At 46.6% G+C, this 26,302-nt stretch overlaps 1 long non-coding RNA gene and 2 other non-coding genes across 4 annotated transcripts; 2 read left to right on the top strand and 1 right to left on the bottom strand.

Moving 5' to 3' along the window:
- The first annotated feature begins 9,761 nt into the window (after positions 1 to 9,761).
- On the top strand, positions 9,762 to 9,833 carry TRNAC-GCA (transfer RNA cysteine (anticodon GCA)). Its single transcript has one exon. It is a non-coding gene; the product is annotated as a tRNA-Cys (tRNA).
- Positions 9,834 to 13,452: 3,619 nt separating this feature from the next.
- Positions 13,453 to 26,238, bottom strand: LOC108395717 (uncharacterized). Of its 2 annotated transcripts, XR_012132059.1 has the most exons (7): positions 24,939 to 26,238; positions 23,969 to 24,205; positions 21,611 to 21,668; positions 17,628 to 17,873; positions 15,126 to 15,280; positions 14,259 to 14,378; positions 13,453 to 13,560 (listed from the first exon to the last, which is right to left on the bottom strand). It is a non-coding gene; the product is annotated as an uncharacterized lncRNA (long non-coding RNA). The 2 variants fall into 2 exon arrangements; XR_012132060.1 differs by lacking the exon at positions 15,126 to 15,280.
- Positions 16,475 to 16,546, top strand: TRNAC-GCA (transfer RNA cysteine (anticodon GCA)). Its single transcript has one exon. It is a non-coding gene; the product is annotated as a tRNA-Cys (tRNA).
- Positions 26,239 to 26,302: the final 64 nt, after the last annotated feature.

The raw sequence follows: 26,302 nt of genomic DNA, 5'->3' as shown, positions 1-26,302 counted from the left end.
AAGCAGATCAGAACTTACTTTGTTCTGCCAGTTCCTGGTGGGGTAGGACCGGCAACGGTCCTCCACCCTGGCAGCACGGGCTCTGGGCTCCAGCTTTCTGTGGGTGCCCCTAGACCCAGCCTTACTGGCGGTGCTCTACCTCTGGGAAGCTGCTCTCTGTGCTGAAGGACCAGCGCCAGCTGGGCAGTGCCCTCTCCTCAGAAGGCGGGGTCCCAGCTCCCAGAGCCGCTTCTCGGAGCTCCTCCAGGGGGATAACTGCCACCTCTTCCCTTTTATCTCTCGGCAGCAGGAGGGAGAGCTGCTTCCTGGAGTGATTATTTCTGCATTACGTTGCTCTTCTCTTTTGCCTTTCCATTTACTCAACACCTATTTAGCTCATTTCCTGTGTTAAATTCTCTGTTGAAATGCCTAGTGTAGTTCCTGTTTTCTGACTGTCTGTTGACTGATAGATACATTATTGATAAATCTCTTTTTTCTGATATGTGACTCATCTTTTCACTTTCTGTCTGGGGACTTTTAGTACACAGAAGGTTTTAATTTCAATGAACTAGAATGTATCAATCCTTTTCCTTATGGGTTTTATGTGTGTGTCTTAATTAAGAAATCCTCTCCTACTCCAGGGTCATAAAGGCTTTCTTATAGTTTCTTTTAAAAGTTTTAAAATAGGTGAAGGGGATAAAGAGGTACAAACTTCCAATTGTAAAATAAAAAGTCACAGGGATGAAAAGTACTGCATACAAAATATAGTCAATAATATTGTAATGACTTTGTATGGTGGCAGATGGTAACTACACTTATTGTGGCGAGCATTTATGTGTATAACTGTTGAATATAATATAATACAATTACATGTACATTAATATGTATAATATTGTATGTCATCTAAACTTAAAATTTTTAAATTAAAATTAAAAAAAATTTTTTAAGTTGTAAAGATAAGCCTTTTATATTTAAGTATTGACTCCTCCTGGCATTTATAACATGTATGGCTATCCAACTGTCCTGGCACAATTTACTGGAAGGTCCCCCTTCCCCCACTTCTCTACACTGCCACCTCCCTCATATATTAAGTTTCTCTCTGTGAATAGGTCCATTTTTGAATTTCTATTTTGCCTCAGTGGTCTTATTTACTTATTTATTTTTTATTGGTATTATTGATATATAATCTTATGCTCAGGTTTCACATGAGCAACCCTATGGTTACTACATTCCCCCATTATCAAGTCCCCATCACATACCCCATTACAGTCACTGCTGTCATAATAACCCTTAATCCCCTTATCCCTCCTCAACTCCCTTCCCTTTAGTAACCGCTAGTCCATTCTTGGGTTCTGTGGGTCTGCTGCTGTTTCGTTCCTTGAGTTTTTTCTTTGTTCTTATATTCTACATATGAGTGAAATCATTTGGTACTTGTCTTTCTCCTCTTGGCTTATTTCAGTGAGCATAATACCCTCTAGCTCCATCCATGTTGTTGCAAATGGCAGGATTTGTTTTCTTCTTATGGCTGAGTAATATTCCATGTGTATATGTACCACCTCTTCTTTATCCTCATCTACTGATGGACACTTAGGTTGCTTCCATGTCTTGGCTATTGTAAATAGTGCTGCGATAAACATATCCCCTATGGCGCATATGTCTTTTTGAATCTGTGATCCTGTTTTCTTAGGCTAAGTTCCTTAGGAATGGAATTCCTGGGTCACATGGTATTTCTATTTTTAGTTTTTTGAGGAACCTCCATATTTCTTTCCACAATGGTTGAACTAATTTACATTCTTAGTGGTCTTATTTTTTATCCTTGTGCCAATACTACACTGTCTTACAGGTTTATAATAAGTTCATATCTGATGGGGTTACTTTCCTTGCCTAGCCCTTTTATTTTAGGAAAGCTTTAGCTATTCCCAGCTCTTCCTTCACCCACATTACTTTTCCTACATAACATTAAAGGGTCAAATACTGTGAAAATTGCAATTGGGATTTTGATTGGAATTGCATTAGATCTACAGATTGATTTGAGGAACATTAACCTCTTTGCAAAATTGTTGTTTTGTCTTATCCAAAAACATAACATTAAAATGCTCTAAACAAAGGTTTTATACAGCTTATATTTATTCCTGGGGACCCTGTATTTTTTTAATGATATACAGTGATTTTTTTATCATTGATATACACTCTTGCAAAGGTTTCACATGAAAAACATTGTGGTTACTACATTCACTCACACTATCAAGTACCCCCCACACCCCATTGCAGTCACTGTCCATCTGTGGTAAGATGCCACAGAGACACTACTTGTCTTCTCTGTGCTACACTGTCTTCCCCGTGACCCTCCCACATACTATGTGTACTAATCATAATACCCCTCAATTCTATCCTTCCTTCCTCCCCAGCCACCCTCCCCCATCTCTCCCCTTTGGTAACCACTAGTCCCTTCTTGGAGTCTGTGGGTCTGCACTGTTTTGTTCCTTCAGTTTTGCTTCTTTGTTACACTCCACAAGTGAGGGAAATCATTTGGTACTTGTTTTTCCCCACCTGGCTTATTTCACTGAGCATAATACTCTCTAGCTCCATCCATGTTGTTGCAGATGGTAGGATTTGTTTTCTTCTTATGGCTGAATAGTACATATACTCTGTATCTGTACCACATCTTTATCCATTCATCTACTGATGGACACTTAGGTTGCTTCCATATCTTGGCTATTGTAAATAGGGCTTCAATAAACATAGGGTGTATATGTCTTTTTGAATCTGTGATCCTGTTTTCTTAGGGTAAATTCCTATAAGTAAAAGTCAAATGGTATTTCTATTTTTAGTTTTTTTAGGAATTTCCATATTGCTTTCCACAGTGGTTGAACTAATTTACATTCCCATCAGCAGTTGTAGGAGGGTTCCCCTTTCTCTGCATCCTCCCCAGCATTTGTTGTTGTTGTCTTTTTGATGTTGGCCATCCTAAATGGTGTGAGGTAGGACCCTGTATTTTTGTTACTATTTTAAGTGACATCATTTTAAATATTTCATTTCTAACTTTTCATTACTGGTATGTAGAAATAGATTTGATTTTCAATAATTTTATTTTTTATCCTGGAATTTATTAAACTTGATAATTCAAATAACTTGTAGATTATTTTGCATTTTCTATAGAGATAATCATAGCATCCATGAATAACAGGTGTTTTGTTTCTTCTATTCCACCCTTTTTTTTTGCCTTAATACACTGTCTCGGGTTTACGTACAATGTTAAATAGAAACAGTGCAACGGGCATCCCTGCCTTGTTTCCAATTTTCCAGAGAAGGTTTCTCACATTGCACCTGTAAGAATATAGTAATTTATCCTCCATTTGCCCCATGGTCCCAAGCACATAAGCCGGTGAGAATTATGCCTGGGCTTGCAGATCTGCCACAATAAAAGGCACCGCGCTGCTGCCTCCTCTCTCTCTCTCTCTCTCTCTCTCTCTCTCTCTCTCTCTCTCTCTCCCCACACCCCCTTCTGGGCAGCCACTCTCTCCTTCAAATAATAAAGTCTCTTGCGTGGGCCCGTGTCTCCTGAGTCATTCTGGGTAAGGAGGGTCGTGGCGAGATACCCTTTCATTGGTGCCATGACTCGGATGAGGCTCTCCCATTGACTTTGCTCTTCCTCCGGGAACCTGAGCTGCTCTGGGAACCCTCATTACCGGATCCTCCTCCAGGGGCTCACCGTCCACTTCCCCGGTCGCTCGTCTTCTTGCCCAACAGCAGCCTTCGATTTGGTGAGTCTCCTCTTCATGGTCGACTTAAATGTCCCTTTGGAACCTGGGAAGTGACCGTTGAGTGTCTGGCACCCCCAAGGGCTCCTCCAGGACAGGGGCACCCCCAACCACAACTTTCAGAGTCACGGTTGATCCCCATAGTCAATCCTTCTCTGCCTCCCCATGGTGAGAATCCTCATTCACTGAGGCCCGGTCTCCCTTTATCTACGTATCTACTCTACTCGTAAACTCCTGGTACCAGGTACCGAGCCTCCCCAGCGTTTTTGCCTTGACCCCACAGTTAGAGGTGGTGACGACCCCCTAACTGTGCCTGGTCTTCTCTGTGACCTTCTCAATCGCTCAGGGATGCCTCAGCGACTTCTGAACGGTCTCGTTCTCACCATGGGATCTGGCTCCTCCGTTCCCGCAGATTCACCGCTAGGGTGCTTACTCAATAATCTGAAGCCCCTCCACCGCACTCCAGACCTCAAACCTGTTCGCTACTGTAATGAGATCTGGCCACAGTATTCCTTGGACAACAGTCTAAATGGCCCCCCAATGGCTCTTTAGATCCTAAAATTCTCTGCGACTTATACAACTTCTGTGAGCGTACGGGCAAATGGAAAGAGATCCCATATATCCAGGCTTTCTCCTACCTCCGAACCAAGCTCTCTCTCTGTCTCCCCTGCAATCCTAAGCACCTACTACGTGCCTTAAAGTCCACACCCCTAAGCTTTTTTCACGTTCCCAAATATCCTCAACTGCCTATAAAACCCCTAGACAACACACCACCATGGGCTCTCTTGTCCCCTCCTGGCTCACGCCAGGAGCTCTGTCTGTCCTCTCACTGTATCATTACATCTCAATATGTATGTTTGTGTCTAAGTGTGTAAATGAAAAATATTTTTCTACCTCCGGATGGTATTAATAAAAATTGATTTAAAGACAAGCGCTTCTAAAAATTGGGCATTCTAAAATTTCCAGAAAATTCTAATAGAAGATATTAAGCATTAATGCTAATTTAAGTTGAACTGAATAGACATGTCCTTATGGTTATCAGCTGCCTAAGTTTACCTAAAGTCATTTAAGTTGATAGTATATGTTAAATCTTTCAAAAAATGCTTAAAGTGAAGTGTAGCTTTGTCTAATGTGAGTAACTATTTAAGCAAGTGCCTTAAAACTTTTAACAGCTTCCCAAAATCAAATGCAAAAAGGTGCTTTTACCTCTAGTTAACTCTGATATTTTCCAGAGGGCCCCTGGAACATGTCAGAGGAATTTTTTCTCATTGGAGAAAGTATTTGGCTAATTTGGCTTATTTACCTGCTTAATTACCTAGAAGGCACTATCACAGAGAATGATGCTAAACTTTGTTACTAAATGTTTTATGTTACAGAAATATTCAAATTTCCTTGACAACTGTCTTACAGTAAGCTCTCATCAGATCTTTAACCATTGTCATTTGTAAGTCTTTTGTCATCTATACTCACTGTTTCATTACTCCTAAACTACTAAAAAACCAGATTTCAGCAAAACAGGTATTAGTTACATAGGATTAAGTAAACTAAGGAAGATAATTTTGTGGCTTTTGTTTCAAATGTTGTTGATAAAGTGTTTTAAGCTTTTTCTCTTAAGCTGCCAACAGTTTAGTAAATGACTGCCTTTATAAGCAGAATTGAAACTTTATCTTTCTCTCTACCTTATCCCTCCAGAATTTAAAAACTCTCAGTGACTATTTTTATATTTCATGGCAGTATGTTTATTTGCATAAGTTCAATAAGAATCTGCTTCCCTTGTAAGAGGACCAATTAAAAACACTAGTTATATTACCAAGGCTTTGACTGGAACGTCATACCTGAGAGACACGTGTGTAAACTCAGATATGAACAGACAGCTTTAAGGAACTAAGATTGACTTTATAAAGCCAACAAAGCCCCTTGGAAGAACTGGCCTGGTATCTTGCTTACAGAGTTCCCAGCAGCCTGACCAGGTGAGTAAGGAAGGTCACTTCCTGGCAAGTGCAGGAACCTCAGGAATGTCTTGGGAACCTCAAGAAGAGAGGAATTCACCCAAATCTGCAGGTACTGCAGGCACAACCTGATGGCAAGTCTGGCTTAGCTTTCTGGCCTCAAGAAGCCCTTAAGAGTTCAATCTGAAATTCCTTGCAAAAAGTTCCAGCAAAGCACATTTAAAAGATCCCATGTAATCAATTACTCTTCTTGCTGCACTTATGCAAATAATCAAGCCACCTGTTAATTATTTTCTAAATTTGGCTACTTCTAATAAAAATGAGGGTGATTTTAGAGAAAAGTATTGTTTCAATAATGCAGTCTTATCTATACTAAATCCTAGTACTAGTCATTGAGATGTAAACTCGATTCAGAATTCTAGTTTCCCCATGATACCTGGCTATGATTCTCAATTAGACTCTTCATATTTCTAGTTCTCATATTCAGCCATGCATTCTTAATCTCATCAAGTTTGTCCTTCCAGAATGGAAAATCCAACTCCAGATGTTGCTACTTAACCTAATAACAATTTGTTCTATCGTGCCTAAAGGCCACAAAACTGCAAATAGTAATAGAAATGAAACCCGGAATAGAAGTGCCAACCTTCTGAGGCCCTCTCAACTGACCACTGATGGAGACCTAGGCTGCACCCTTTACTGCACCCCCTCTCAGCATGAAGCAGCTAGAGCGGTCATCGCCCCCTTTCCCTAGCAGTAGCTAGGGTCTCTATCTGTAGAGGGGGGAATGAGACAAGGACCATAGGCTTTAGAATAAGGTGAGAGCCTCTGGAGAAAGCAAGGTAGGGTATTTGCAGTCAGAGCAGTGTAACTACATGCAAGGAAACCCTCCTACTAAAACTCTATGTTAAACACTGAGCTCTAGAATCATTCTCAGTGAGATCAGTTAATGTTCCCCAGATAAAGAAGAGCAGCACATGTTTTATTATGCTAATCATTTGTATCCATGTGTAAGATTCACTTTAGCACTAAAAGGCCCAGGCCTATGTGCTGTCTTTCCTCTTTCAGATCTGACGAGGTTATTCTGCAAACTGAGCAACTAACTTAGCTGCAGACCCCGCTGTAGACGGCATAGTAAAAGGCAGGAAGAATTCCATCTTAAGGATAAGATCGCATTTTAACACCCAGGAGTTCCAGAGGCAGGATTCTTTAGCAAATAGACAATGCCTTAGCCCACCTTGGGGGCTGGGCAGGCAGCCTTTTGATATGCTCCCAGACCAAGGCGCCCGTGTCCCAAAGAGAAATCAAGGCAGGAAATACCTTATGTTAAGTTAATTTTTAATATTCAGTGAACACTTAACAAGTCCTTCCCCAAGGCTTTAGAGATAGTCCCCACCTTTTTGGACAGGCTCTAGCACAAGACCTCAAATCCCTTACACTCTTGAGCTCCACCCTTCTTCAATATGTAGATGATCTCCTCCTGTGCAGTCCCTCCCTACAAACCTCACAACAGGATACTATTTTCCTTTTAAACTTTCTCTCAGAACACAGCTATCGAGTTTCACCCTCCAGAGTTCAGCTGTCTACCGCTCAGGTCACATACCTGGGAGTTCAGCTCTCCGGGCGCGCTACAAGGCCATTACCATAGACAGGAAAAAACTTCTCCAAACCACGCCCATTCCAAGACCATACGCAGTAATCCTTTCCACCCCAACTGCAGTTAAACTCCAGTCTTCTCCATTGGATACGCAACTCCCACCTTAAGCCGTTTGTCTCAGTTTATTCCCCTCCCACCAAATCTCCCACAGGTTCCTACTCCACCCTGACGGGACCTCTTAACTCACCGCATTTCGCTCTGCTCATCTCCACTTCCACTCATCACTGTAGAAGTTCCTGCCAGCACAGAGTCCTAAGACCTCCCTTACAACCGCTATGCATCATGCTTCAGGATTATTAACCCTGGTCTCAACACTTACTCTCTCACCAGACCTATCTTCCCAATGCCAGCCCTTTCTTTTTCAGACTGTCCAAAAGATTGCACCATCAAGGATTCCCTTTGCCCTACGGGCTGCTTTTCTGCCTACATATAGGTCCCCATCAATGCTATAATTCAGCCACCCTATGTAAACATAGCGATCAGCCCAAATGCAAAAAATTTCTAACCAGACCTTAACCAGCTTATATTACAGGATTACCAACCCCTCTCCAAAGACGATAATCTTTATTGAACCTGGAAAATGCCATTGCCACTGCAGACCAAGGGTTCATCTGAGGACCGCCCCCCATCAATACAAAAATGAACTTCATCGCCCCTAATCACCAGGAGTTACTGAAGACTAACCTTCACCCCTTCCCAAGTCCTCTACCACTTATAAAACAGAAAAGGGAGGAATGTAAGAAAATAGTAATTTATCCTCCATTTGCCCCATGGTCCCAAGCACATAAGCCGGTGAGAATAATGCCTGGGCTTGCCTGGGGCTTGCTGGGCTGACCCCGCCTTATCTCTAAACATCCCGGCCCTCCCCCAAGGCAACAGGCCGAGCGGATCCGCCACAATAAAAGGCACCACGCTGCTGCCCTCTCTTTCTCTCTGTCTCTCTGTCTCTGTCTCTCTCGCTGCCCTCTCACTGTCTCTGTCCCGCTGTCCCCACGCCCCTTCTGGGGCAGCCACTCTCTCCTTCAGATAATAAAATCTCTTGCGGGGGGCCCGTGTCTCCTGAGTCGTTCTGGGTAAGGAGGGTCGCGGCGAGATACCCTTTCAGCACCAATGGTTGCTGAAGAGTTTGTTTGTAGACACCCCCCAGATGGATTTTTTTTGAGTCTTTTTTTTCTCCTAACAAAGAGGAATTTTAATGGAGATTTCTCTAATTCCTTGCTTTTCCATTTTCAGTAAGAGAGGGGAACACTGCTGCGGGAGCCGGAAGACCAGCAGCAAGAGGAGCAGCGGGCGTGCACCATGTGTCTGAACTGGCTCATTCCCGGCGAGAAACAGGTGACTGCGCACAGGGGCCTGGAGATGCTCAAGTCTGGAAAAACGAACACGGAAACACCAACTGTTCGTTTGGCAGGTGGTACCTCAGATAATTTGTGTTTACTTTATAATTATATATCTCTGTTAGCTTTGCTATCTTTACTTCCATCCAAGAAATTTATAGCATAACCTATTTTCTCAATGTCGTGTTAGGCACTGTAGAAAGATACAGAGACACTGCATTTGATTTTTTAGAACAACAGGCATCTCTTACCTGTGTAATCAACATGAGTCACTGAATTAAATTAAGCCAAGGATGGGGGCCGGTTCCCTGTTCCTGGTGTTAGTCGCCGTGCCTTCTGAGCTTTGGTCCCCCCGGCACCACGTAATAGGCGATTCTTCGCGGCGTGTGCTCATCCGGGCGGCTGTGCTTACACTTTTGGGGGGAAATCACGTGGCCTTTGACCTCGGTGGTGGTGCTGCAGGTGGCAAGGCCCCCTTCCCAGGGCCGCAGGGCTGGGCCTCGGCGCAGGAGTGTGTCCCGGGAGTCTGATCTGGGTTCCCTGAGCAGCCCCAGCTGCTCCGGCCGCGCTGGGCTTCTGGTTTGAGGCCCCTTGGGATATCTGGAGCGGCTTCCTGGGCCCCAGGATTGTGGCCCAGTGGGGATTGCGGCCACTCAAGCCAAATAATTCAAATAATTTGTCTGAGCTCAGCCAAGATCCGGCTAAGAGCCCAGAAGTTGCCGTGGTGAGAGGACGAGGAGGAGACGGGCATAAAGGCCCCAGTGCATCCAGCGGCGCTTGCTGAGGGGAGGAAGAGAGCCGGGTGGCCCAGCTCTTAGCAATGATTTTTCAAGCAGGTGCCTTCAAAGCTCTACTAACGAAAATGAGACTGCAAGACTGTGAGTGGGGAAGGATTGGGGGCAGGGGGCAATGTTGGGAGGGAAGATCAATGAAGAAGAAGGCGGCTAAAAGGTGCTAATTTGCTGTAAGGCAAAATTTTCAAATCTCCAAAACTTTCTAAATATTAAGAATTTTGGTGCACTGGTGAGAGGGCATTGCAACACAGGTGAAAAGGAATTTATTAAAGTTGTCGCTAGAGCTTGGGGGTATAGCTCAGGGGTAGAGCATTTGACTGCAGATCAAGAGGTCCCCGGTTCAAATCCGGGTGCCCCCTGTACATGTTTGGTTTTAGAGCCTACACTACCGAGATTGGCTTCCCCCTTTCGGTAACTGAGAGGGTGCAGCGGTTGCTAAAGAGTTAGTGGAGGTGAACACAAGGTGGCATTGTCCAGGGGTGGATTTGGAGTCTTAAACCTTCTTCGTTCCCTGACCTGTTAAGCCGATGTGTAGGTGGCGCTGCACATGGGATTGTGACCTACAATCTGTGGGCTTTTCCTCCCCAGAGTTTCTGATGAGTGAGGTCTAACTGGGGGTCTGAAAAGCACTGTATTTCAGTAAGCACTTGGCTTCCTTTGCATCCGTCCACATCATAGAAACAGAAGTTCTCACCTTCTTGCAACTGCTGTTCTCGAGCATTCTAAATGGCCTAGGAAAATGTCAGAAGTGTCACGGCCATGAACTGAGGGGAGAAGCTTCAGGGCTGCTGGGAGGGACGGCCGTGGGCCTGGGGGAAGGACAAGTGAGCAGGCCTGGGTTTAGTTTGCAGTCCCGCTGTCCCCACCGGCTGACTAAAGATACAGAGGCGTTGAGGCTGCCCAGGGTGCTTGTTAGTTAGTTACACGTTGAGGGGGACAGGGGAGGCAGGGGGCAGCCTGCAGATCAGGGGTCTCTGGTGCACACCCATGAGCCTCCTACCTCTTTCATTTTAACTTAAGGAAGGAAAGTCTTTGCACCTCTGGGTCCTGTGCAACCGAGTCTTCCTGAAAGGAGGGGAGGACAGACGGTTGAGATGTTAGCGGGAAAACCTCTCTGGCTTCTTGCAGCGCTGGGTGAACTTCTCCAGGGCCGATGCCGTCTCCCTCCGAGATGCTGTGTGTCCGTCCTGTCTGCACCCCATGAGGCCACCTCAGTGGGAGGAGAGTGGGGGCTGTGACTCCTCTTGTGTGCACCCCCAACTTGTGCAGGGCTGTGCCCACGGCCATTGATCCTGAGCTGCTCGTGTAGGGTCTGCACAGAGCCGAGGGTTAAGGAAAGGGTGGCTGGGGATCTGATGAGGACACCCTGCCTGCCAGGACCAGCTGTTCCATACAGGGAGGGGCTGTGGCTCCTCCCACCATGAGACCTTGTGCCGCCTGGGGCAGGACCAGGCACCTGCCTGGAAATTCCAGCGGAGGTTGGAGGAAGGCTGGCAGAGGCAGCGTTTTCCGGTCTGTTGTAATGGGGCCCAGGTATTCTTTGTGGAGCACTTAGGTGGGGACCAGGTGTCCCTTGAGGGCGTTTGTATTTCAGGTCAGTAAACCCATGTCACAAACACATGGGGTGGGCTCTGGCCAGTTAATTCCCGTGAGCTGTGTCAGGCTTCAGTGTGTTCATTTACTGCCATGTTTTATTCCACTTGAAATTTTTACTCAGGACAAAGAGAACTCTCCCTCCAGTTGCCCTCTCTGTAGATTCAACAGCAACAGCTAAAAGCAAAAATCTGAAACTAATCTTGCCTAATCCCTGGCAGGTTTTTTTCCCCCAAACAAGGGAATACTAATAGTCAGTAAGAATATAATTGTACCTGCAATCTGCTTGCTCACATAAAACATTCGCCTAAGAGAGAATTAAGATTATGTTGTGAGGAGCAAGACAGTTTCTCTGCAAGTTGATAAGTGTGGAAGGAAGTTGGTGCCTCCTCCAGGAAGCCTCCCGGCTCTTGTCAAAATGCAGGCAGGTGCGATGGGAGACAGAGGATAAGCAAAGCTGTGATGTAAAGTGCCTCCCGAGGTGTCCCAAGTATCTACCCTCCCAAACAATGCAGGGAGGGGAGAAGGGAGTGGGAAGGGGCTCCCAGGGCAGCAAGAGGCCAGTGGAAGGGTTTTATATTCACTCTCAGAAATTGGTTTCAGTCCACTGAAACCCTCCATCCTTCACAGCCCTGCAGACTTTTCTTTATCCCTTTTGCCCTGTGCAGCCGCTCTCCCCTCTCACTGAGGTCAGGGCACTCTGCTCTGGGTGGGTGATGGTGCATCACACCTATGACGACCTGCCCTTTCTTCTCCAGAGGCTTACAGGGGGATATGATTTCACTAACCCTCATTTCTGGAGGCCCACGTGTAAGTGTATTTTCAAGGTAAGCCATGAGTGTGTGGGAAGCTGTGTTGGTCAGGGCCTTACAATGGGATGGGAAGTGAAAGATGGTGTAGGCTGAGGGCCCACACGAGGGGCCCTGAGGGGGCGGGGAGCCTGGCATGAAGAGCTCCCCCACGGCTGGGGAGGGCTTTGTTAGGCTTCCAGCCTGTGGGATTTTCTTTCTGGGCTTTTGGGACCAGGCTGCCTAGCAGCAGCAAACTCATATGTTCAGAACCATTTATATGGACTTTAAGCAAGACCAGATGAGGGGCACTTGGAAGCAGACCTCCCTCCCGGTCAGCTGCTGCCCAAGGGCCCCTGGTCATTGCACAGCGCCTCCTCTCTGGAAACTGAGGCCCAGGTTCGAGCTGCTTGCTGCTCATCCTTCGCTCCCTGTGTCCTAGCAGGCCTGTCCCCTGCTAAGCAGCCGCCTGGCTCCCCTTGTGTCCCCAGCACCGGCCCTTTCAGCAGATCTTCCTCTGCCCTGCAGGCCTCAGCTGCAGGGGGAGAGGGGCTGGAGAAGCTAGAACCGCTTGCCCGGATTTCGTTTTGGCTCTTCTGATACCTTGGCAGCTGCTGTCATTTGGGAATAAGCTCGTCCTCTGAGCAGTGGGTGGGCATGTTCCTCTGCAGCAGGCACCCGGTGCAAGAGGTGGTTTGGGGCATGTGTTGTGAAGGGGACTCGGGAAAGACTTCGTTTAATCACGATGATGGGACCATGGGGGTCTTCAGGACCACGGAGGGCTGTCAGGATGGCGACCTAATGAACTGCTGGTGGTCGGCTGGGAACATTTACAGTGACTGTGTTTTACAGCCACTATTTGTGTTTTTCCACCTCAGCAGGACCAAAATATCCCCAGAGAGGACTCCGCCGTGGGCCAGGTGGGCGCTGGGAGGTGCTCGCCTGGCGTGGACCAAAGCTCCCGGGGCTGCCAGCCACCTTCAGTTTGTCTTGATGTGGAAACGGGAGCCACGGTCAGGGAGTGTGAACGGTCCTGTGACTGGAAAATCGATAGTCGTGAAATGACTTTCATTTTTTTTTCAAACTGTGGCTTTCCAGATCCAAGTCAAACATTGCAGAAAGATGAAGTCTTACCATGGCCACGCTGAGAGCCCGCCTGGGAGGCCCCCCTGAGCCACCCGCCTGCCTCACTGATGACATGCCGCTGGGTGAGAGGAGGGGGGCTTCCCGGGCTCCATCACAGGCAGGGGCTCATGGAAGAAGAAAACAGGAGACCCTTCCTGGGGATCCAGAGTAGTCAGGTACCGGAGGCCCAGGGAGTTTGGGACAGGGTTCTTGACACCATCGACACAGCTTTAGGGCTCAGACCGAAGGCACCCCTTCCCAGCCAGGGGCTCCCCGATGCCTTCCTGCCCACTGGCTCCTGAGTGTCCTTCCACCCTCACCCCTACAATAGTTCAGCAGGAATCGTTTCAACACACTTCGTGTGCCGTAGGGCCGTCTCGGTGGGTCTTTTCTGCTTTCAGCTCTTCTTCCCATCTCTGCGCCAATTATGCTAAATAACTTGAAGAGAGAAAGTCTGACTGGTCATCATCCCTGAGTGGCAGAACCGCAGGTCACTGGTTCCCTTGTTTATCGACCGGGAGTGGAGGAAAGCGTCAAAGGAATGAATTTATATACTGAGAGATGTGAGAAAATATCCCATCTGCCAAAGAAGAAGAGGATGCTGTGTGAAAAAGGAAGCTACAGACTAAGAAAGGGCTCTTCGAAATATTTTTAAAAGGATAGAAGAAATAAAAAATTCAGTAGTTTGAATAATAGTTAAGACAGTTTCCCAGTAAATAAAACAAACAAAAAGATGAAGGAAAAGATAGTAAGAGATAAAAATCATACAATTGGAGGTTGAAGTCAGAAGGTGCAAAAACCAACTAGTAAAAGTTCCAGAAAGAAAAAAAGCAATGGGGGACACATTATACAAGAAAGCTGCTGATAATGAAAGGACATAGGCTTCCACTGGCGAAGACCCTCCAGGTGCCCAGAACAAGGAATACAACACGATCCTCGCCAAGTACATGGTGGCGTAAGTACAGAGCAGCAGGACTAAAGGGAAGCTCTTGAAAGTTCAAAGAGTGAAGGACCTGGAGCCATACAAAGGAGAGGGACTCACAGTGCATTTGACCTTTCACCAGCAATACTAGACACTGGAAGACCAGGAAAAATCCTTCACAATATGAGGGACTATGATTTGTCCACCCAGACTACTAATCAAGTCTGGGGGTAGAATTACAGACATTTCTGGACATGGAAGGTCTTAGCATTTTTACCTACATTCACCTTTCACAGCAAGCAATTGGAGGAGGCCCTCCACCAAAATAAGGCAGTAAACCAAGAAACATTCTAGACCTGGAATCCAGAAAGCAGGACTCCACACAGGAAGGAGAGAGGTGGAAAGAGCATCCTGGTGAGGGGATAGCAGGCCTTCCGGGGCAACCAGACCCGAGGGAGCAGGAAGCTGGGCGGCTCCTGGAAAACATGAGTGGGAGTGTCACCAGCGTTCAGTGTGGAAAGCTGTTTTGAAAGGCATTTTATGGCATAATTACAAGTTGTGGAAAATCTTGGGTATTCAAAGAAAGCTAAGCAGCCAGAACACGAGGCATCAACTAACTTCAGGAAAACAGAAGTTCTGCCCCAATTCTTAGTTCTACTTAGCCCTATGAACACTAGAATTAGGAAAATATTAAACATAGAAATATAGAAAATTATTTAAAGTTGAGATATAATTATCATGGAAAAATGAGAAGAGAAGAAGGCATATGAGTTATAATCCTCATCATAAATTTAGTAAGTCAGTTCCTGCCTAAATCTAAGTTAGATATTTATGTTATTTGGAAGCATGGAGGGAAATCGACTCGAACAGCAAAAGGTTTTGGGTAGAGAGTGGTTGGCTGTGGGCGGCAGGAGGGAGATACAAAGGACTGAGTCTCTGTAGTAAGCTTTAAAAACAATATTTGACTTTTAAAAATAACTATACTAGCTACTTCCATAAAAACAAAAAATCTGTATAACTTTAAAAACATCCATGGCCTGGGGGTGGAGGTGTAGCTCAAGTAGAGCTTTTCCCTGTAGCTCAAGAGTTCCCTGTGTGGTTCTCATGCTCAGCTGTCCCCCTGATGCTTCCCAGGATGACGGCCTGATCCCTGTTGGGGACTCAGAGGTGCACATGTCCCCACCCAGGAGAACCCGGATGAACTTCCTCTTCAGGAGACTCACCCCGTCCCTCCCGGAGAACCTCTTCAGGAGACTAACTTCCCCACCTGCTGCCACCGCCACCTCCGGGTTTAATGCACACATGCACAGACTGGACAGACGTCTTCAGGTGTAAGGACAGCATGTGTCCCAAAAGAAGTTAGGATCTCTTCAAATGGCTGTTTTGTAGTGCAGACAAAAGAAAACAGACAATTAAATCCAAAGGCCCTTCCAGGGGTTAATGGTGATGCTCTTCCAGACTGCTGCTGTCACCACAGATTGAAGAAAAGGGGGAGATGCAGACATGTGAAGGGGTAGGGTTGGGGACCCCTGGGGACTGAGGGAGAACTCCTCTGGGCTGAGTCAGTGGAGGGACAAGTTGCTGCGGCTCTCGCCAGCTTTCTGGAAATAAAGCTTTCAATGCATTGTAGTTCTAGGGGTGACCGTGAAGGTGAAAGGTCCTGATTAGCCCCTGACAACAGTAGGGGGTATAGCATAGGGGTGGAGCATGATCAATGCAGATGAAGAGGGCCCTGATTCAAATCCAGGTGTTTCCTTTCCTGCCAGTTTTTCTACTCACAGCTGTTGCTAACCTTCCATTTTCCTTTTTACCATGCCAACCATGATCCGTCCAGAAATTGGAAGCCACAGGTCTATCTGCACAACTGCTGTCTGGAGTGGACTCCCTCTCCCATGTCATCCTACACTAACACTCTGGGTGTCCTTCCTCGTCTTGCCATTTCGCTCCCACCCCCTCCGCACTTCTTTATATATCACTTTTTTCAACTCTATTGGGTCCTCAGAGAGAACACTGTGGTGCAGGGGAGACCAGAGAGCTGCAGACACCGCAGGCCTCCTAGTAACAACATCCATAGCAACCTTAAATTATCAGCCTCATTTCTCCTTCCCACCAAAACAGTTTGGCACAGAGAGTGATGGTCAGAGAGATGGAGACATCTCATACCACCAGGCTCTCCATGTAGGATAAAACATTTCCCTCTAGGAAACTGGTTTCTCTCACACCAGTGCTCACTCACATTTGCTTCAATCTTGGAGGCTAAAAGCCGGGTTTAGTCACTCCTACAAGGGTGACAGGGAGTCTGCAGTGCTTCCTACAAACCCCAACTATTGGAGCTCTGCAACACTGCCTGGATTAGAGTCCATTTCTATTTTCATTGAGAGAAGAAAGGTAAAGGGCCAGTCACCGGTGACCCCACCCAGGGACTAAAGCCTGGAAAGCTGCAGAACAGAGGGAAGGTGTCTTACAGGTCTGGCAGCTTCCAAAAAATCAGTCCTAGAGGGAAGCTATGACTATTTTGTAGGGCTGTGTTACCACACAGATGAAAACTTAATTAGGAGTATATACATGTAATGGGGGTATAGCTCAGGGGTAGAGCATTTGACTGCAGATCAAAGGGTCCCTGGTTCAAATCCAGGTGCCCCCTTATTTATGTGTAGTTCTGCCATCCCACACCCCCCGTGATGGTGGAAAGCGTGGGTAGGTCCTGGGCTGGCCAGTCCTTGATGGGAAGCTGTTTTGTATTGATAAAAAGTTCAATTCATGGGGCAAGTAGAACAATTCTAAATTTGATGTACCTAGTAACATGGTCCCAAAACACATTAGGCAGAAAGTGATAGAATTAAGGAGAAGTGGACAAACTTTCAATGGTGTGGGATGTCTCAAAAACCCTCTTGTGAATTGATAGAACAGGCAGATAAAATTATCAGAAGGATGTAAAAGATTTGAACATGATTACCAACTTGGCCCGATCTGCGTGTAAAGACCCTTACGCTCCCAAGTGAGAACATACTTTTTTTCAAGCACACATGGAACATTCACAAAAATTGGCCATATTCTGAACATAAAGCAAGTGTTAACCAAACTCTAAAGTATTTAAATCATACAGTATATATTCTACCAAATAAAATTAAGTTGAAAATCGTAACAACAAATGACTAGACAGCCCCTATATATTTGGAAATTAAAAATTATACTTCCAAATAACTCATGGGTCTGAAAAGAAATTGCAGTTGCATTATGAACTAGAAAATATTTTGACCTAGATTATGATGAAAATACTAGATACTGAAACTTGTCAGTTGCAACCAGGGCAGTACTTAGAGGGCAAATTTACAGCCTTACTGTGAAAAGGCAAAGGAAAAACTACTAGGCATCTATCCCATACAGGTATAAAAAGGACAGTAGAATACAGACTCAAGGAAAAATAAAGAAGAGAGTAATAAAGATTAATTAATGAAAGCATAAATTGATGAAACAAAACAAATACACAAGAGATAAGGTTGATGAAGCAAAAGTTGTTCTTTGAAACATAATAAAAATGATAACCCAAATCAGACAAAGTAAAAAGAGAAAACACTAATAACCAATATGAGGAACTTAAAAGAATACATCATTACAATTTCCAAAGACATTAAAAAGATCACAAGATTATATTATGAAGGCTTTTGCAAATAAAATACAATATTTAGCTGGCATAGAAAATTTTCTAGATAAATACTACTCACACAGAGAGGAATCCATTGTCCGCTAGGTGGTCCTGGTTTTCTCTTTCTCACTCCAGCACTTGACTTAGGTCCTCAGGATTAAGCTGGCTCAGTGGAAACATACAAGATGTTAGCTGAGACGGGTCCTAGTGGGCCACCTTCCTCTGCAAGTACTAGCGGCAAAGCTCCACGCTCTCCCTCCCATTGTCCAGCAAGGTCGTTTCCTTCCAAACAGCTTCCACTATTTCATGGTTCCTCCAAACTTCCCTGTACGTATATGACATATGTACACATAACTGAGCAAGTGTTCATACCCAAAATATATAAAGACCTTGCACAAAACAAGAAGAAAGATACATGACCCAACAGAAAAATGAACAAGAGACTTGAACAGGCACTACACAAAAATAGACACACAAATGACAGGTAAGCATATGAAAAGAGGCTCAAACTTCATTAGTCTTCAGAAAGACCCAGATTAACCATGAGATACTACCATATTCTCACCAGGATGGTGAAGATGCTAAAGACTGATGGTAGTAAGTGTTGGTGGGTATGTGGAGCAATAGTAACTCTCATCTCATGGTGGCAGTAGGTAATTTGGTATCATCACTTTTGGAAACTCTGGCATTATCAGTTAAAGTTGAAAATATGAGCACTCTCTTATTCAGCAAATATATTCCAAGATACACACCCCGGAGAGTATACACGTGCAGACAAGCATTTCTCTTAATAGCTCCAAACTGGAAACAACTCAAATGCCCATCAACAGTAGGGTAGATAAGTAAATGATGGTATGATCATATAGTAGAGTGCTAGACAGGAATAAAAATGGACAAGTTACTGCTACAGTGGGCACACAGATGAATCTTACAAACATGAGGTTGGGGGAAAGAACTAGACTGAAGAAAAATTGCTGTAGGTTCCATGTCTTCGAATTACTCCCCAAGCCTGACGGTAGACAAATCCTTTCTGATTTTTCACCATGTGTGGGCCTGAGGCTTTGCCCCTGGAACCATCTACTGACGCTCCAGGCCCCCGTGACCCAGAGCTGTCCCAGGCTTGCGCCCCATCAGTCCTCACCCCCGGGACTCACGCTGGTCCTGGAGCTCCTTCGTGCTCCTGCGGGCGCACCCATCCTGTCCGTCTTACTGGCATCTTACCTACCACGCTGGTGCTGAAAAGAGAAATCCAGAGGCCTTCCCGCATGGTGGAAGTTAGCCTTTCCCCAGCTTCCCAGCGGGAGAGGAGGAGAGAAGCTGCTGGGCCGGCTCCCGGGGCGGCGGCAGGAGAAATCCCAACAGGACAGAGAGACCTTTGCAGGAGAGGAAGTTGTTGCAGCTCCAGAAACAGGGCCGAGGCGTGACTGTGGGGATGAGAAGGTGCTAAATGCAAAAAGTTTATCTTCTGGACGTGAGAGGCCTTTGCCCACGGATCAGAGAGCCTCTGGGCCACGTGGGGTTTTCCGGCAGCATTCCCTGGCCCTCGAGTTGTTAGCACAGGACTGATACGCTTCTGGAGATTCCTACATCTCCTCAGCCACCTGCTTCTGACTCTTTGTTGGAGTGGATCTTCCCCATCATTTTTCATCTATATTAACTGAGGATGTGGAAGTTGGGAGGGGCACCTTGCATCCTAGATTGTAGTTTAGCAGAAAGTACTTTGAACTGAATGTTGATCCATGAGGGTCAGGCCCTCGGTGGGTGTGGACAGACACTTCAGCCATGGTGAGGTCCTGTTTTTTAGGTACCCGCTCTGATGGGCACAGGCATTTGACTCTGAAGGCCCTTGTAACAGCCAGTGTCAGAGCTTCTCCAGGCTGCTGCCCACACTTTGGGGTGTAGGCCAGGAGATCACAGTCTGCAGGGCTTTAAGGAGGGGGTCTGTCGCATGTTGATGAGGTCACTAAAACAGGCCTGGCAGTTCCCAAGAGAGATCCACCCTAAGTAGCATCTCATAGGGTTATAGGTAATCTGGGTGTGGCTCTACAGATGAAAAAGAGGAATCAAGTCCCACCAAAGAGCAAGGGGTTGTAGCTTAGGGGTAGAGTGTTTGGCTGCAGATCAACAGGTCCCCAGTTTAAATCTGGGTGCCCCCTCTTCAGTTATAACTTTGGCTTTTATAAATTTGCTGCATTTCAACTTTCTTGTCAGACACTAACATGAAATCTTTTTTTTAGAACCAGCAAATGATGAAAGCTTTAACATGGTAGCTGGTGGTTCTTAACTCCAAATGTAAATTAGAATCACCTGAAAAGTCTATAAAAGCGCCATTCACAGGCCCCACCCCAGACGAATTAAATCAGAATACTTGGGTAAAGTAGAAGCTCCCCAGGGCGCCTAGCCTGCAGCTCGGCAAAGAACCAGCTTTAGTAGAGCTTCTAGGACGCCTTCTCAGATCCAAGCTGCCTCTCCCACCTCTGTCTGCCCGGCCTCTTGAGTTCTGGAAGGCTTTCATTCATCTTTAAGTGTACCTCATTTGTAACTTGACTGTAATGCTATCTTCCAGGAGCAACTGCTGTTTCAGCATTTCTTAGTTTCCTTTATTTTTCTCCCTTCTCAATCCAGGCATTCTCTGCGGGACAGGATAGGACCGGCCTTCTATTTCCAGGCAAACCCCCAGGACCCGTGGCTCAGGGAGTGAGCTCTCCTGGGGCTGCGAGCATTTGTGGAGGATGAAATATCAACACGTTAAAGAATAAGTTCAGGTTGTGTAACTATTAAAGCCAAGTTCATATCTTCCTTAAGCTTTAAAAGTAAATTCTACAGAAAGCAGAACCATCTCAAAACTAAAGAATGTGATGGGTTTCTGTGGTTCGGGAAACAGCCAGCCAAGCACTTCGGTTGACAGTCTCAGGATTCACTGTGGCTTCAGGGATACAGCATGTACTTCAGAAGTACAAGTCATGATTTTTATTATCCCTTGCACGAATCATCTTTTATGACCTTTCTCACAACTACCTAAAGTACACTTCACGGTTCTCCAGGTTTAATAAACAACTGAAGTCTGGACTTTAGATGGGCTAAAAATAGGTTCCCATGATAAATCTGTTTGACAGCAAGAAAGTCTTCACCTCTCTCCGCTGAACGGCAGGAAGCACAACAGACCACCTCCAGCCTAGAATTCCTGAGGGTTTGTCTAACTCAGTAAGTTGGCACGTAGCTCTTTGTCTAACTCCCTGAGTGGTATGGATTCTGCGTCCTCTGAGTTCTCTTACCAGCATATGGCATAAGGGCCTGAAAAAATGTCTTTGATCTTCAGTGATGCGCTTCAGCTTTCATTTCACTAAAGCTGATTCCTTCAGTCACGACAGACTAGAATTCTTAATTAGTACTTTTTTCCATTTTTATGAACACTTGGAACTTTGGCTTAGAGCCTGGTTGCTTGTTGCCCTCATTCGCCACCTTCTGATATTGATAATGACCTCTAGTGGCAGCCTCCCTGTCACCTCCTCATGACTGTCACCGATAGCAATGTGCAAAGAAATCCCTACGGCAACTCCAGAGTTAAACATCAAGCAAAGTCAGTCACATTAATTCTCTAAGGTAAAAATATCAGACTAAGAATATAGGCATTCTGCAGTGAGATGAGTTAAAACTAGAGAGCAAGAAAAGATTCAAAACTGATGAACTAATCAGTTAAAGCTCAAAAAGCCAAGAGTAACTTGGCCTGGAATGCTTGAATATTCCCTAGATAAGAAAACATCTCAGCATAGTCCATGTCTTCATTGTCAATTAAATCATGCCATTTGTAAGATTTACTTTAGCCTGCAGAGGCCCAGCTTGTTTTTTTGACTTTACCCATATGCTGCTTTCCCTCCTCCAGCCCCTAATCAAGTAATTTGCAACCTGTGCAATTGACGGAGCAAGCAAGCCCATCCATAAACAACATAGTAAAAACAGGAAGGATTCTATCTTAAAGGTAAGATGGCATTTTAAAACCCAGGAAGTTAAGAAGATTCTTAACATACTCTTTAGCAAACAGACAACAATAACTCAGCCCACCTTGGGCGCTGGGCAGGCAGTCTTGATTGATATGCTCCCAGACCAAGAAGCTACTCTCCTGAGAAAGAAAGAGCAATGAATTTCTTCTGTTACCTAAAGAACTGATCAGAGAAAAGAGACTTAGTGTCTTTTCAAAGATAACATTCTGGGACCATTTGGCAGGTCTGCACCCCTAGCCCTTTGTCACATTCATCCTCAACTGCCTATAAATCCCCTAGACAAGGCACCACCACAGACTTTCTTGTCCCCTCCTGGGGTGTGCCAGGAGCTCTTTCCTCTCACTTTATCTCTAAATAAAAGCCTCTCCTTTGCTTCCCTACCTTGAGTGTTTGTGAAGTGCATTCTTTGACTCGGAGAACAAGAATCCCAGGTCATAGAGGCGTAAATAGATATTCACAAACATTCACAAAAATAAAAAATTGAAAATTAGGAGAAATGTTAGAAGATGCAGAGAAACTGTAAGCATGTATTCCTTGGATATCTAGGCAATTTTAGGAGATGCGGAAATTGTTCTATGTGCCTCATTTTGACATACTAGTAAAAATTTGTGTTGGTTAATAGGCAAAAGCACCATGTGTCCTGTTGGGGCTGATGTGGAAAACTCCCTCTTGTGGGTGGAGAGGTCACATGCCTGCCTCTAGCAGGGCACCCACTATGCATTTTGGCTGCAGACACAGGCACTAGAATTCAACTTTGGCCAGCTGAGGCCTCTGCACACCGAGAGGAAGCAGGTGATGCAAATCCTGTCCCAGAAGCTCTCGCCCAGCACTGGGGTCCTCCTCCAGCACCGCCTCTGCATGTGCCCTGTGAGCACTGAAATCTTCCAAACCCCTCTCAGCCTCCCTGAGAGAAGGTAGTTCCAGATGCTCTATATCCTGACAGTATCTAGATAGTTCCTGGCATGTTCCAGACTGCCAAATTGGGACAAGAGCCAGTCATCACTGCGTGCTTAGCCCCTAGGAGACAAGTTATCTTTTACAAAGTGTAATTGCCATCCCAAAAGGTGTTTGCTGCTGGCCACCCTTTTCCCATGCAGGGGGCAGCATTCCGGCCTCAGGAGGGGCAGGGAGAAATGCAAATCTGTCTGCCTTCTTTGCGTCCATCCTTGCACCTTGGTCTTTGCATCTTGGGTCTTTGTTATCACCTCTGGTTTGGCTCTGAGCCACCCCCTGGCAAGGTCCCTCATGCCTGGAGTTCCAGCTTGCAGCCCTGAACAAGAAGATGTGAGGACCACCCTCCTTCCCCCTATTGTCACCTTAACCCTCCAGTCTCCCTATGTTGGGCACATTAGGGGGGCAATTTATGCGTTTCCAGATTGAGAAGACAGGGCTCCCTCGTGCTGGGGTTCAGTAGGTCCGTTTCAGGAAGAGAGGCCTTCAGTCCCTCCTCCCCGTGCGGTCGGCCAGAATCGTGCAAGAGTGGCACTGGCCTCTTTCTTACCCTTCCGCAGGGTTCCCTAGTGACACCGCCCAGTGTCGCCACCCCCTCACATGCAGTGGCCTTGCTGATTTCTCCTGCTGTGTATGTGATTTTGTGGCTGAACCGGGGCTGGTCCCTTCTGTGATTGTCTTGCTCCAAGTATGAATATGAAAATCTTTCTTTGCCGTTAAGAATGCTGTGGTCGTGGCTGTGACTGTCACACTTGGTGGGCCTGGGCTGTGCGCACCGCCCTCTTTATTTGCGGGGTGCACGCTCCTCCGGTTTGCCCTCGCCCCACCTCACACACCGGCTCCTCTGAGTCCGGAGGCCTCTGGGGGGCCACAGGGGGCGGGTGGCTGCCTCGGGGGTGGCCAAGGGGCCAGGGTGGTGCTGAGTGCAGGTTGCATGCATTGGGGTTGCCCCCAGCCCAATGCAGGGGTACCCTTTGCCCTCAGATCAACCAAGAACATCATAACATCCCCGCTGGGGGGTGTGGGGGTGCACGACCAGCGTGTGGAACAACCCCGGAGCAATGTGCTGAGGAAGGCCAGGAACCACTGAGGCAGAGGCGAGGGATGAAGGGAAGGCCAGGAGGGGTTTTGGGTCTGGAGCTGACCGTCTGGGGTTTGAGGAGAGCGAGGAATCAGCATGCCTGTGGCTCCAGAAGGCAGGGAAGACTCCCGGGAATATCTGTAGTGCTTTCTCTCCTTTATTTTTAACCACTTAGTACCTGAAGGGCTGGGAAAGTGTAGGCATTGGGTTATTACATGTGTAGAATGGAAAACAAAAGAATCCCCACCTACTCCCTGGGAGTAACTACTTGGGTTACTTCCATGCATATGTGTTTATACATAAATATCTTCATATGTGGGCATAATCTTTCCTATTATATAATAATTTGTATATGTAGTATCTTTTTAAAAGCCCCAGTGAGCTCACCTCATACAGACATGCGCTGTGCTCTGTGGCTTACTGGCATCGTTTAAGCGTCTTTCCACGCTAGTGCTCTGGACCGATGTCACCCTCTACCGTCGCGTCATGCCCATCCTGTGACCGCACCATGCGCGTAACCTAATCCCTGTTGGTGGGTACTTGGGTGGTGTCCAGTTTACCGCCAGGAGAAAAAACTGCCTTGACTCTCCACACATGCGTGTCATTGCGCCCTCATGGGTATTTCTGTAGGATAAAGTCCCAAACATGGAACTCTTCTAGAGAATCATTTTGCCTAAGTAACTTTTTTTTTTAAACAAAGGCAACATACTCAGTAAGGAAAAGTTGAAACCTAAATAAAAACACATACGAAAGCTGAAATTACCTACAGTTCTCAGACACACTGTTTTGAAACCTGCCTTTTCACTAGATGAATTATGAGGAATATTATTTTAGGTAACTGAATAACCTTCAGACATGGGTTCCAACCTCCTTTCAGTGGGAGAAGGCACTGCCACCTAGTCATAGGTACGTCACCATCCCAGTAGGCCTGGTACTCAGTAGATGCTTGGTAACTCTAACTGCCCCAAAAAGGGTTATCTGGATGATTTTAAAGGTCTCCTCACCTGTAAGGGTCAACAAGCCTACCAGGGCATCCTCAGCCAGGTGCACAGATGGGGAAGAAGACCTGTTTCTGGCAGAAGGGAGGCCAGAGGTCACAGAGGTGGAACTGACTGGGATGTCCCAACTAATAACATTAGTCCTTGAGGGTATCGCTCAGTGGTAGAGCATTTGATCACATTTCAAGAGGTCCCCAATTCAAATCTGGGTGTCCCCTGCTGCACCTAGCTTTTAATCACAAGTGGGACCCTCATTACTAGGTTCCCCTCGCCCCCCGGCAACATTGGCCCAACTTCTGGGAAAGTGCAGACCCAATCTAAATCTGGAGATGTTTGTTCCCTCAGGTGATTTGTATTACCTTACAGGTGACAAGGTACAGGTCCCTCAGACAGAAGTAGTTGAGCCAACAGGACCACGTGTATCTCACGATGGGAGAGCTGCTCAGCATCTGGGACGGCAGGTCAGAGGCCCTGACCTAAGACTTCATGTTCCCAAGTCCTAGAGCTCCTCCTGGGGCCTGTTCCATACTCACAGACGCATGCCTTGCCCTGCTGCAGCCAGGGCCTGGGGAAGAGCAGGATTCTGGTGGCACAAAGAAGTGAGAGAGTGGGGAGCAGGTGGAAGATGGACTGTGGGCTCCACTGAGGGAAAGGAAGCTAGAACCACATCCCAAACCATTGAGTAAGAACACGAACAGGTAAGGAGCATCTGTCCTTAAAAGCTCATCAGTTGTGACTGTCTGAGGAGAGCTCTGACGTCTGCAAGCATATCCAGCACTCTTCCTGGTACTGAGCTGCCCCTTCTGTCCAGTCAGTCCTTGGGAACCTGCTCTACCGCAGATGGAAGGCGTTCTTGCTCACCATCCCCTGGCTTAGCTGACCCTAGCCAAGGACACCTTTGTAAGAGTTCTGGCTGTGTCAGTCAAAGGCCCCTGGGCTGAACTAGGGTCACGAGTCCCCTGCTGGCCTGCCCATCACAGCCTCTGGTGTGTGAGGTGGTGAGAGCCGCAGTGCCCTCCCGGAAACACGGCTCAGGGCTCCAGGTCAGACCTCTGGAATCGGTGGGTGGGAACGGAGCCAAGGGCTCTATTTTTAACAAGCGTGTTGCTGATCTAGTGGAAAGTCAGGATTAGAAACCACTGGTTTAATGTGGTACCACATGTTACAGGCTTGAAAAAAGGCCATAATTAAGAGATGTGCCCAAGCACGCATACTAATTAATAATAAGGTGTGACCAGATCCCACATGGTCCTGGGATCCTTCCACACTCCCAAACATGGTGCAAGACACAACCTGGTCCGCTGCCTTCAGCTGTTTCCCACTCCCCATAGCTGAGCTTTCACTGGGCTGGATGAGACAGGTCTTCCCAAGAAATGACCTGAGTGATGCCCACCCAGCACCCGGCACTAAATGAGATGAGCCCACAGGGGCACGGGAATCTGAGCCACAGACCTCACGGCCTGCAGTCAAGTATCTTCCCCTGAGCTGGGGGCCCACTTCGTACTGTTTCTGATAGATACCTTTTCGTGACTGTGGCCTCCCCCACGGAGGGGCCCTCCAGTAACCCAGCAGTTTGTGTTTACTCCTGGCCAGCCCCAGGTCCAGGCTGAGTCACCTGATGCAAATATTAACCCTCTCCTGCCATAGCCCGCCCCCCATTGTCACCGAGCCCTCACGGAGTGCTCAGTACCTGCTCTTCCTTCTGTCTCTGGCTGGTGCCCTT

The sequence above is a fragment of the Manis javanica genome, chromosome 6, assembly GCF_040802235.1.
Source record: "Manis javanica isolate MJ-LG chromosome 6, MJ_LKY, whole genome shotgun sequence".
Taxonomy (NCBI): domain Eukaryota; kingdom Metazoa; phylum Chordata; class Mammalia; order Pholidota; family Manidae; genus Manis; species Manis javanica.
This window is presented reverse-complemented; position numbering and strand designations above follow the sequence as displayed.